Source organism: Octodon degus, unplaced genomic scaffold (assembly GCF_000260255.1).
Source record: "Octodon degus isolate 3935 unplaced genomic scaffold, OctDeg1.0 scaffold00048, whole genome shotgun sequence".
Classification (NCBI taxonomy): domain Eukaryota; kingdom Metazoa; phylum Chordata; class Mammalia; order Rodentia; family Octodontidae; genus Octodon; species Octodon degus.
In genome coordinates, this window is record NW_004524624.1 from 12,142,955 (window position 1) to 12,151,589 (window position 8,635).

The following is an 8,635-nucleotide window of genomic DNA, read 5'->3' on the forward strand; positions in this document are numbered from 1 at the left end:
CCCCGGCACGATTGGTTCTGACCAAGGGCGGACGGCCATCCCAGAGTGACTCAGCACAAAAATTGTATAAAAAGGAGTTGAGGAGGGCTTCTCTGCTTGGGTGTGCATTGGGTCGCACGCTTTGCACCTGTGCCACTGTGGAGGACCTGTGCTCTTAGTGGTGGAGGACAGATTTTCACAGTGGTAGAAGGAAGAAAGGCTTGATGCTCACATCAGCTGCTGCTCCTCCTCTGCTCTTCCTTGTTTTCCGCCGCCATGAACTGTTGCCCTTTGTCTTGGTGCCAGCAGAGTGTGGACTGAAACCTCCACGAACTGAGCTAAATAAACCTTTCCGTCCTTCATTTTGTGTGTCCAATGAATGAAAAGTAACTAAGACAGCCACCAATTTTTCTTTTTCCTGATTATAGCCAAAAGGCAGTGAGTGGGCCTTTTAATTAACTCTCTTTTAAGGTCTGACAAGGATAAAAGCACTGCATTTAGGTAGACTTGCTTCTTGCCTAAGTGGTTTGCTTATTCCAAGAGGAAGACAAAACTCAGGAAAGAATTACAAGATACAATAAGTGTTCCTTTCGTTCTTTGTATAAAGTGAATACAAAAGGGACATACAAATACTATAAAAGAGTCCCACCATATTCTTGTAATCACCAACATCCTACACTAATAGGTCTGAGTAGGGAACGGAGATGGAATCATGATGGTTTTTATTATAGATCACATAGTGTTCACTCAAAATTTATATGTTGAAGCCTCCCCACACACACATGATGGTATTAGGAGGCAAGACATTTGAGAGTTGATTTGATTTAGGTGAGGTCATGACAGCGGAACTCCTATCATGGAATTAGTGCTTCATAAGAAACAGAAGTCTCTCACCCTCTGCCACGTAAGGGCACAGAAGAAGGAAGCTGTCTGCAAACCAGGAACCACATCTGCCAGCACTTTTTTCTTAGACTTTTTAGTCTCCAGAACTGTGAGAAATAAATGTCTATGGTTAAAGCTACCCTGTCTATAGTATTTTGTTACAACACTGGAGCTAAGAGAGTGCTTCCCAGTCATTCATTTAGCAGGCGTTTCTTGGGTATCTCCAGCACTCTAGGTACTGGGCTTGTAGTAAAACAGTGATGAATCAGAGATGGCTCTATTTTTGCTGGACTTTGATTACTGTGGGGAACCTGCCATACACCATAAGCAAGTCAATTTCAGATGGTGACAAAAGCCATGAAGAAAACACAACATGGGACCATGCAATGCAGTGTGAGAGGGGCTACTTTAGATCGGAGAATCAAAAGACGCTTTCTAGGCCAGGTACCTCTGAGCTGAGTGACAAGGAAGAGTGTCTAGAAGACAGCCTGGAGGGAAAAACCCATTCTGGGTGTAGGGAAGAGAAGCATCAACGTCGTGCTTGTTACCTCTGAGCTAGGTCAAGCAAAGAGTGAAGACAGCTGTCAGTTCAAAGAAGTGACATAGATTTTAGTGTAGAAGTAGAAGCAAGAGATACATAGCAAAAGTTCACAGGAGATATTTCAGAGCTTAAATACCAATGAGGTAACAGCACTCTTAGAAGGGTCCGCCATCCACAGGAGTTCGCTTCTTGTATTTCTTCATTATCACCACGTTACCACCCACACAACAGGCAACCACCTGGGGTAATCCCACTTCCAACCTGGGGTAATGCAACTTCCAGGGTAATCCCACCATCAGCTACCTCCAAGCAACCTTTATCAGATCCATTTTTAAATTTAGATTTTACTTAGTGAGTTATATTTTTTGCAACTACCTGAGCCAGTGTTGATACATTATTACTAACTCAAGTGCCCACTCTATTCTAATTTCTAAAGCCCTTTTCCTTTTAGGATCCAATCCAGGATGCCATGCTGCATGTATTCATGTTTCCTTAGGTGTCCCTTGACTATAAGACTGTCTTAGATTTTTCATATTTGTCTGTCCTTGAAAGTTTTTTTTTTTTTTCTTCCTCGAATGGCTTCAGGGCACTTTTGGCCAGCGGGAGAGTTGTGAGGTTCGAACTCCAGCAACCTGAGGCTGAGAGCTTTGTGGAAGCAGCCACTTAAAGGACTGAGCTAGGCCCAGGCTCCCCCCCCTTGAAAGTTTTGAAGGAGGCATTTTGTAGAATATCTTTCTTTAAAATGTTTTTAAAAAATTTATCTATTTTGATACAGTGTCTATCTATGCAGCTTGGACTCATCGTGATCCTCCTGTCTCAGCCTCCCCAGCGCTGGGATTACAGGCGTGCACTGTGTGCCCAGGGTTCTGGGGCCGGTGCAGCATGCAGGATTGCCAGGCAGGTGCTTAGACCACCAAGCTCTCTCCCCAGTCCATTGTAGAGTATCTTTCTTTTTAAACTTTCGTTCATATTTTGCATACATAATAATCACATTCATCGTAGGGCATTTGTACCTGCAAAAAACATATCTTAATTCTTTTTTCCCCATCTCCCTGCCTCCCTTCAACTCTACTTCCACTCCACATTTACAAATGTTATGTTTTCCATTTTTTTCCTTTCCACTTTTTTTTTTTTTTACAAATTCCTTTCCCCTCTTTTCTCTTCTCCCTATTTTGGAGGCTATCTTTCTATTGGAAATGTCTGATGCTTTTCTAATGATTAGACTGCAGTTATGGGTTACTAGAAGAAAGACCATAGAAATGAATTGTGAGTCTCTCATCATCTCAAATGAGAGTACATGTTGTCCACACATGTTGACCTTGATCTCCTGGTTGGGATTCCTAGTCTTTTTTTTTTTGGCTGACTTGGGGCTGTGGGATTTGAACTATGGTCCTTTGCGCCTGCCTCAGCTTGCCTAAGCAGGTGCTTTAGACCACTGAGCTATCTCACCAGCCCTCTGAGTCGTTTGACTTCTCACTCTCTTATTTCCATGCCAATCATCAAGTATCACCTAACATACCTCCCAGATTCTCTCCTATACCCCATTCCTCATCACCATTGTCCTCAGAGCCACACCCCTACGTTCCAGGCCCCTTCTCAGCATTCTGCACCACACCATACCACACCATCAAAACTGTCTTTTGAAAACAAAATCATATCCTCTCTCAGGCCAAATAACCCCACGTAAGAGAAATCCCTCTGTTTCAGTAGCAAGGTAAGGTTTAAGCCAGTGCCTATCACAGAGTAGGTGTTTAACAATTTTTTGTGACATTATGGCAAAGAGTTAGGGTGAACTCATTAATTTGCACTCTAATTCTAATACTTAAAGTGCAAATGAATCTGTTCAAATAACAGCTATAAACCTGTTATAAATGCTTGCTGATATGTCACACTACGGTACCATCTGTCTTTCTATTGCTAGCTCAAATTCTTATTTTAACAGCAACTCCATGTTATATTTCCCATACTATAGCATGGCATAGAAAGGGCATACATGAAAGTCCTAGAGAAGAGAATAAGACTCACTGCTTCTTATTATCGGAAGTATTTTGCACCAAACTATTTGTCTCAATTGCTCTTCTCTCATTGCTGGGACAAATACCCAACACTCAAAATGAAGGAAGGAAAGGCTTACTTAGCTCACAGGGACTGGAGGTTTCAGTCCCTACTCAGCTGGATCCAAGGCAGAGTGGCACGTGGCAGAGGTAACCTTTCATGGTAGGGGTGGGAGGCTGAGGTGGGGGGGTGAGGGGGGTGCAGGGTGGGCAAAGAGCAGAAAGCAAAAGGAGTGATAGCAGCTCAGGCAGCTAGCTGGCCTCTCTCCCCACCTTACATTGTAGTGCAAACTACCTGCCCCAGGGCAGGTGCAGCATCCACACCTACAGTAAGCAATCACAAAGTCCAGAAGCCTCTCCATGACTGCATGAGGCTTTGAGGGGACATCTATACACAAACCATAACACTATTCAAATATTTTTAATCCAAATCAGTGTATACACTATGCAATAAAATTTAGGCATTTCATGTAAAACATGGTAATTTTCAATCTAATACAATAATAGAAATAATAATAATGAATCTTTAAGTTCTATTGTTATCAATTCTGTTTCATCTCTCACCCCTACCTCACTGCATGTTACTTTAAAGCAAATCTTTAAAAAATTATTTTTTCATCAATAAAAGAGGTTTTTAAGAATTAATATTATTATCAAACCTATTGTAAAACAACTCTTTAAACTTTTTTTTTAAAATGTATTTAGTACGGGGCCCACAGGGCCTCGCTACTCAGATTGGACTTGTAGTGATCTTCCTGCTTTCGGCCTCTCAAACTCTGGGATTACAGGCACACCACCATGCCCAGTCTCAATCGCTGTCTCAGTGTGCCCCGGGAGTGGGGCTGGCACAGAATGCCAGGGATCAAACCTTGGTCTTCCGTCTGCCTAAGCAGGTACTTTAACCTGCTGAGCTATCTGCCTGGCTCTCAAAGAATTCTTTAACATCATCTAACATACAGTCATTGTTTAAATTAATCAATTTTCTCATAAATACCATTTTTTACAGTTTAAAAAATTAGAATACATCTGGGTGTGGTAGTGTACGTCCAGAGTTGTAGCTATTTTGAAAGCTGAAGCAGGAGGATCATAATTATGTGGCCAGGCTGGACAACTTAGTGAGATCCTATATCAAAATAAAATAAAAAGGGCTGAGTCTATCACGCAATACTACAGCCCACTATATGAGGCCCTAGGTATTCATTCCCTTATAGTAAATAATACAAATAATTAATAATAGTAATAATGAACGAAACACATTAGTTTACCATTAGGACTCACACATTGCAATTGGCTAGTATGTCTTTTAAATCTTTTTTTCTCTCTTTCTTTTTAGATAGGATCTCTCTGTGTAGTTTAGGCTGTTCTTGAACTCACTGTGGAGCCTAAACGGGCCTCAAATTTGCAGCGATCCTCCCGCCTCAGCAAATCTTTCCTGAGTGCTGGGATTTGAGGTGTGCCCAAGCATGCCCAGCTTTTTGCTCTATAGTCAAAACAGTAGCACAGTAAAAGTATTGTATAAAATTACTTTCAGGCTCTGTCTATTAAGTGTATATGAAAAAATAAGTGAATTTTATGTTTAAACCTGGCCCCCATCCTCAAAATATCTCATATCTCATTATGTAGCTATTTAGATGGATAGATACAGATGTAGATATAGATAGATATACAAATATTTTATTTCTTGTTTTGCTTTGTATTTTAGTACAGGGTCTACAGGGTCTCAGTACATAGATTGGACTCATAGTGATCCGCCTGTGTTCAGCCTCCCAAGAGCTGGGATTATAGGCGCACCCCACCACGCCCAGTCTCAATTGCTGTCTCAGTACACCCCACAGGCAGGACTGGCATGGCACACTGGGGATCGAACCCTGGCCACTGTGTCTGCTTAAGTAGGCGCTTTAGCAGGTGCTTTAATCTGCTGAGCTATTTGGCCAGCCCTGTATGCAAATATTTTAAAATCTGAAAAGATCTGAAATGGAAACAGGTCTGGTCTTTCAAATTAAAGATACTCAACCTATCATTCTTTTTGTCATTTATCAACTGGTTTATTTCTATAAAGAAGATTTTTTGGTTGTTTTTTTTTTCATGTACAGTTCACACAGGGAAGGCAGAAAAAATGGGAGCATTGATTAGTTTTCAATTCAATAATGAATTACTCCCCAATGACCTTGTAGACACGAACAAGTTTTGAGCATCATTATGAACCCATAGATGCAAACATATCTGATGTGCTACCTGTTATCCCCATTGATGTTTAACTATCACATCTGTGCCCACTGGGAGCTTCAGGTTGGCTCCTGAGTCTTTTCAGAATGACCCTACTATTCTTTAATAGCTTTCTCACTATCTTTAAGGCAATATACCATAATTTGCTCATTTTACTTCTGCCCCAGACCCTGAGGTAATCATTTCTCCAAGTAGCCTGGATCCTTCTGTTGGGAAATGTGATCTTAAGACCGTGATCAGAGCTCTGGGGGTGCTTACTGCTCCTCGGTTGGTGAGACAGTAACTTGGAAGTTTTAGATTTCTTAGACATAATAGTGGCGAAAAGCATGTGCTCCAAGGACTGACTCCCTTGGTCTGAGTCACTGTTGTACCATTTATTAGGTACAAGACATTGGCCAGTAGATCAACTTTTCCATGTCTCGGTTTCCTCAACAGTAAAATGAAAGTAACAGCACCTCTTGTGTATTCGCAGGGTCTCAGTGAGGTTTAAACGTGGTAACTCAAGTGAAGTGCTTACAGTTCCAGCACAAAGGATTGTGCAAGCTGGTCATTATCATTCTTATTACTGCTCTCTCCAATATCATCATTGCTCCCCACACTGTGGGTCATCTAATATGATCGTGAACTTACATTGTATTCATATCTAGTGATACACTGATTTACTTTAAAAAAACTTTTCGGAAGTTTATCTGAACATTTGTTCTTCTAATGTGCTACTCTAAACTGATGAAACACATTCATATTAGAACATTTCCTGCAAAGGAATCCAAGATCAACAAAACAAATGGTGTTCAGAAGGTGCCCAAGCACCAGTGCACTTCCTGCTTTTATTACTTGTTTGGAAAAGGGTTAATTGGCGAGAACTTGGCTTGGACTGACCCAACCAGACAGTCACAGTTTTACTGTGGATTGGGGTCGCAGTTGTCTGGTTTCTCCTAGTTGAACACAAGCATCTGACCAGGGTAGGTACTTCCCAATCCCCCCACTTCCTTTCTGATCAAGCTGGTAGAGCTGCGAGGCCTGGTCCAAATCACAGAACCGAAATGTTGGTCCTGCCTGGAACCCATCGATGTCATCGGATCTTGACATACTAGCCTTGCTGCATAACTATTTCTGCAGGCGTGAAGAATTAAAATATTGCAGAACTGATACCTCTGAATGATCCAGAGTACAGGGACAGGGAAGCTTCAGCCCTCTCGGCTGTTTGTTTGGCGGTCCAGGAGATCCCAAAGGTGCTTCAGCTCCAAACCGGAGAACTCTACAGAGCTCCAACATGAGCACTCTCTGCAACAGATATGCCATGTATTGTAATCAAAGAGTTAGTTTACAATTTTATATACTTACCTCACTGCCACGTGAGTTGCACTGTCATTGCATCAGCTATCCCAGATTGTCTGCAACGTGCTGGCTAGAAATTCTCAGGATGCACCAAGGTCCATCACTGCTTAAAGAAAAATTTGCTCATTTTTTCTTTCTTTTCCTCCCCCACCCCCACACCCCTCTCCATCTTTCTCTCTTTCCTAAGAGCATTCTTAGCAATTTTTAAGTAGCTGCTTGTCACTGGCATTTAAAGCATTTTAAAATATAACTGAAAACTGCATGTTGGCCAAGAGAATCGTGTGTGTGAATAAATGATTGTATTCATGTAATAGATACTATTCAGTCATTAAAATAACAAAGTGGATCACTGAGTATTGGAATAGAAACGTTTTTTAGTGGTGCTGGGGCTAGAACCCAGGGCCTTGGCATTAAGCTTCAACCTCAGCCTTTCCCCCCTTTTTGGAGAGAGAGGTCCTGCCAGGATCGCTAAGTTTCCTAGGATGGTCTGGAACTTGTGATCCTCTTACCTCAGCCTCCCAGAGTGCTGAAATACAGGCCTGAGCCACCACACCCAGCTAACATCTTGTTTTTGAGAGAACAAAAACATGTTTCAAAATGATATTTTCCATAGGACTTCATTTTCACACAATAATAATTAGCACATGTTGAATATGCATGCGTGTATACATTGGCACATATATAGAAAAACATCTGAAGACAAACAGCCCAAGTTGTTAAGAAGGATTATCCTTAGGGATAAAGGTATCATTCTTTTGCTCTGTATATTTCTATGCTCTCTGAATTTCATGTGAATAATATTACTTTTTGAATCTCTCTCTCAAAAAAATATACATGAAAAATCAATGCTGTTCTAACTTGTTCAAAACAGAGAATATATTATCAAGCGTAGTAATAATTTTAATGATATTTCTTATAATAGCTTCTCAGGAAAGTTGTAAAATATTATTAAGCTTTTGTGAAAATAGAATTTATTATTAAAACAATAGCTGAGTATTTTAAAACAATATACCTTGTCTTCACTAAATAAAAAATCGCAGGGTCAGGATAAACTCAGTGGCACAGCGCCTGCCTGGCAAGCACAAGGTCCTGGGCTTGATTTTCAGTACCAAAAAAAGAGACAAAATAGTTCACTGTTTATCCTTATACATATACAAAATTGAGTGGAATTTAGAACTTTGATGTCTTTCTAACAATTGATGAACCACACTCACTGAATAAATACACATTTCTGCTACACTACACAGGCCAAGGAATGTGTTAGGTACAGAAGTACTAACTATAAAGTGATGAAAAAATAAGCTTTGTTTTTGTCCTCGACATGTGACATAAACCAACCTTGTGAATATGCTGGAGCACAGTAACAATTAACTAGAATTATTATATATGAATAAATAAACTAATTGTACATCTGCTCAAATTTTTATTGTTAAGTAGAATTTTCATTTAATAAGACCTAAGTGACTGAAAAGACTATGTCTTTCATCAGCATATTCAAATTTCACAAAAGCTTCACTCACTATAGAACCTATGTTCATACAGCTTAACATTAACATCTCTATAAAAAATAAAAAGAACATAAAGAGATGTGAAAGTTTATTACTCTTTCCTCTAG

General features: G+C 40.4%; 1 long non-coding RNA gene across 1 annotated transcript in view; it reads right to left on the bottom strand.

The window, feature by feature from the left end:
• LOC111817076 overlaps positions 1–8,635 on the bottom strand; it is a 25,443-nt gene that overhangs the window by 14,556 nt on the left and 2,252 nt on the right. Inside the window, exon 2 of the long non-coding RNA XR_002821341.1 lies at positions 6,835–6,966. This is a non-coding gene — a long non-coding RNA (uncharacterized LOC111817076). The remainder of the gene's footprint in view (positions 1–6,834; positions 6,967–8,635) is intronic.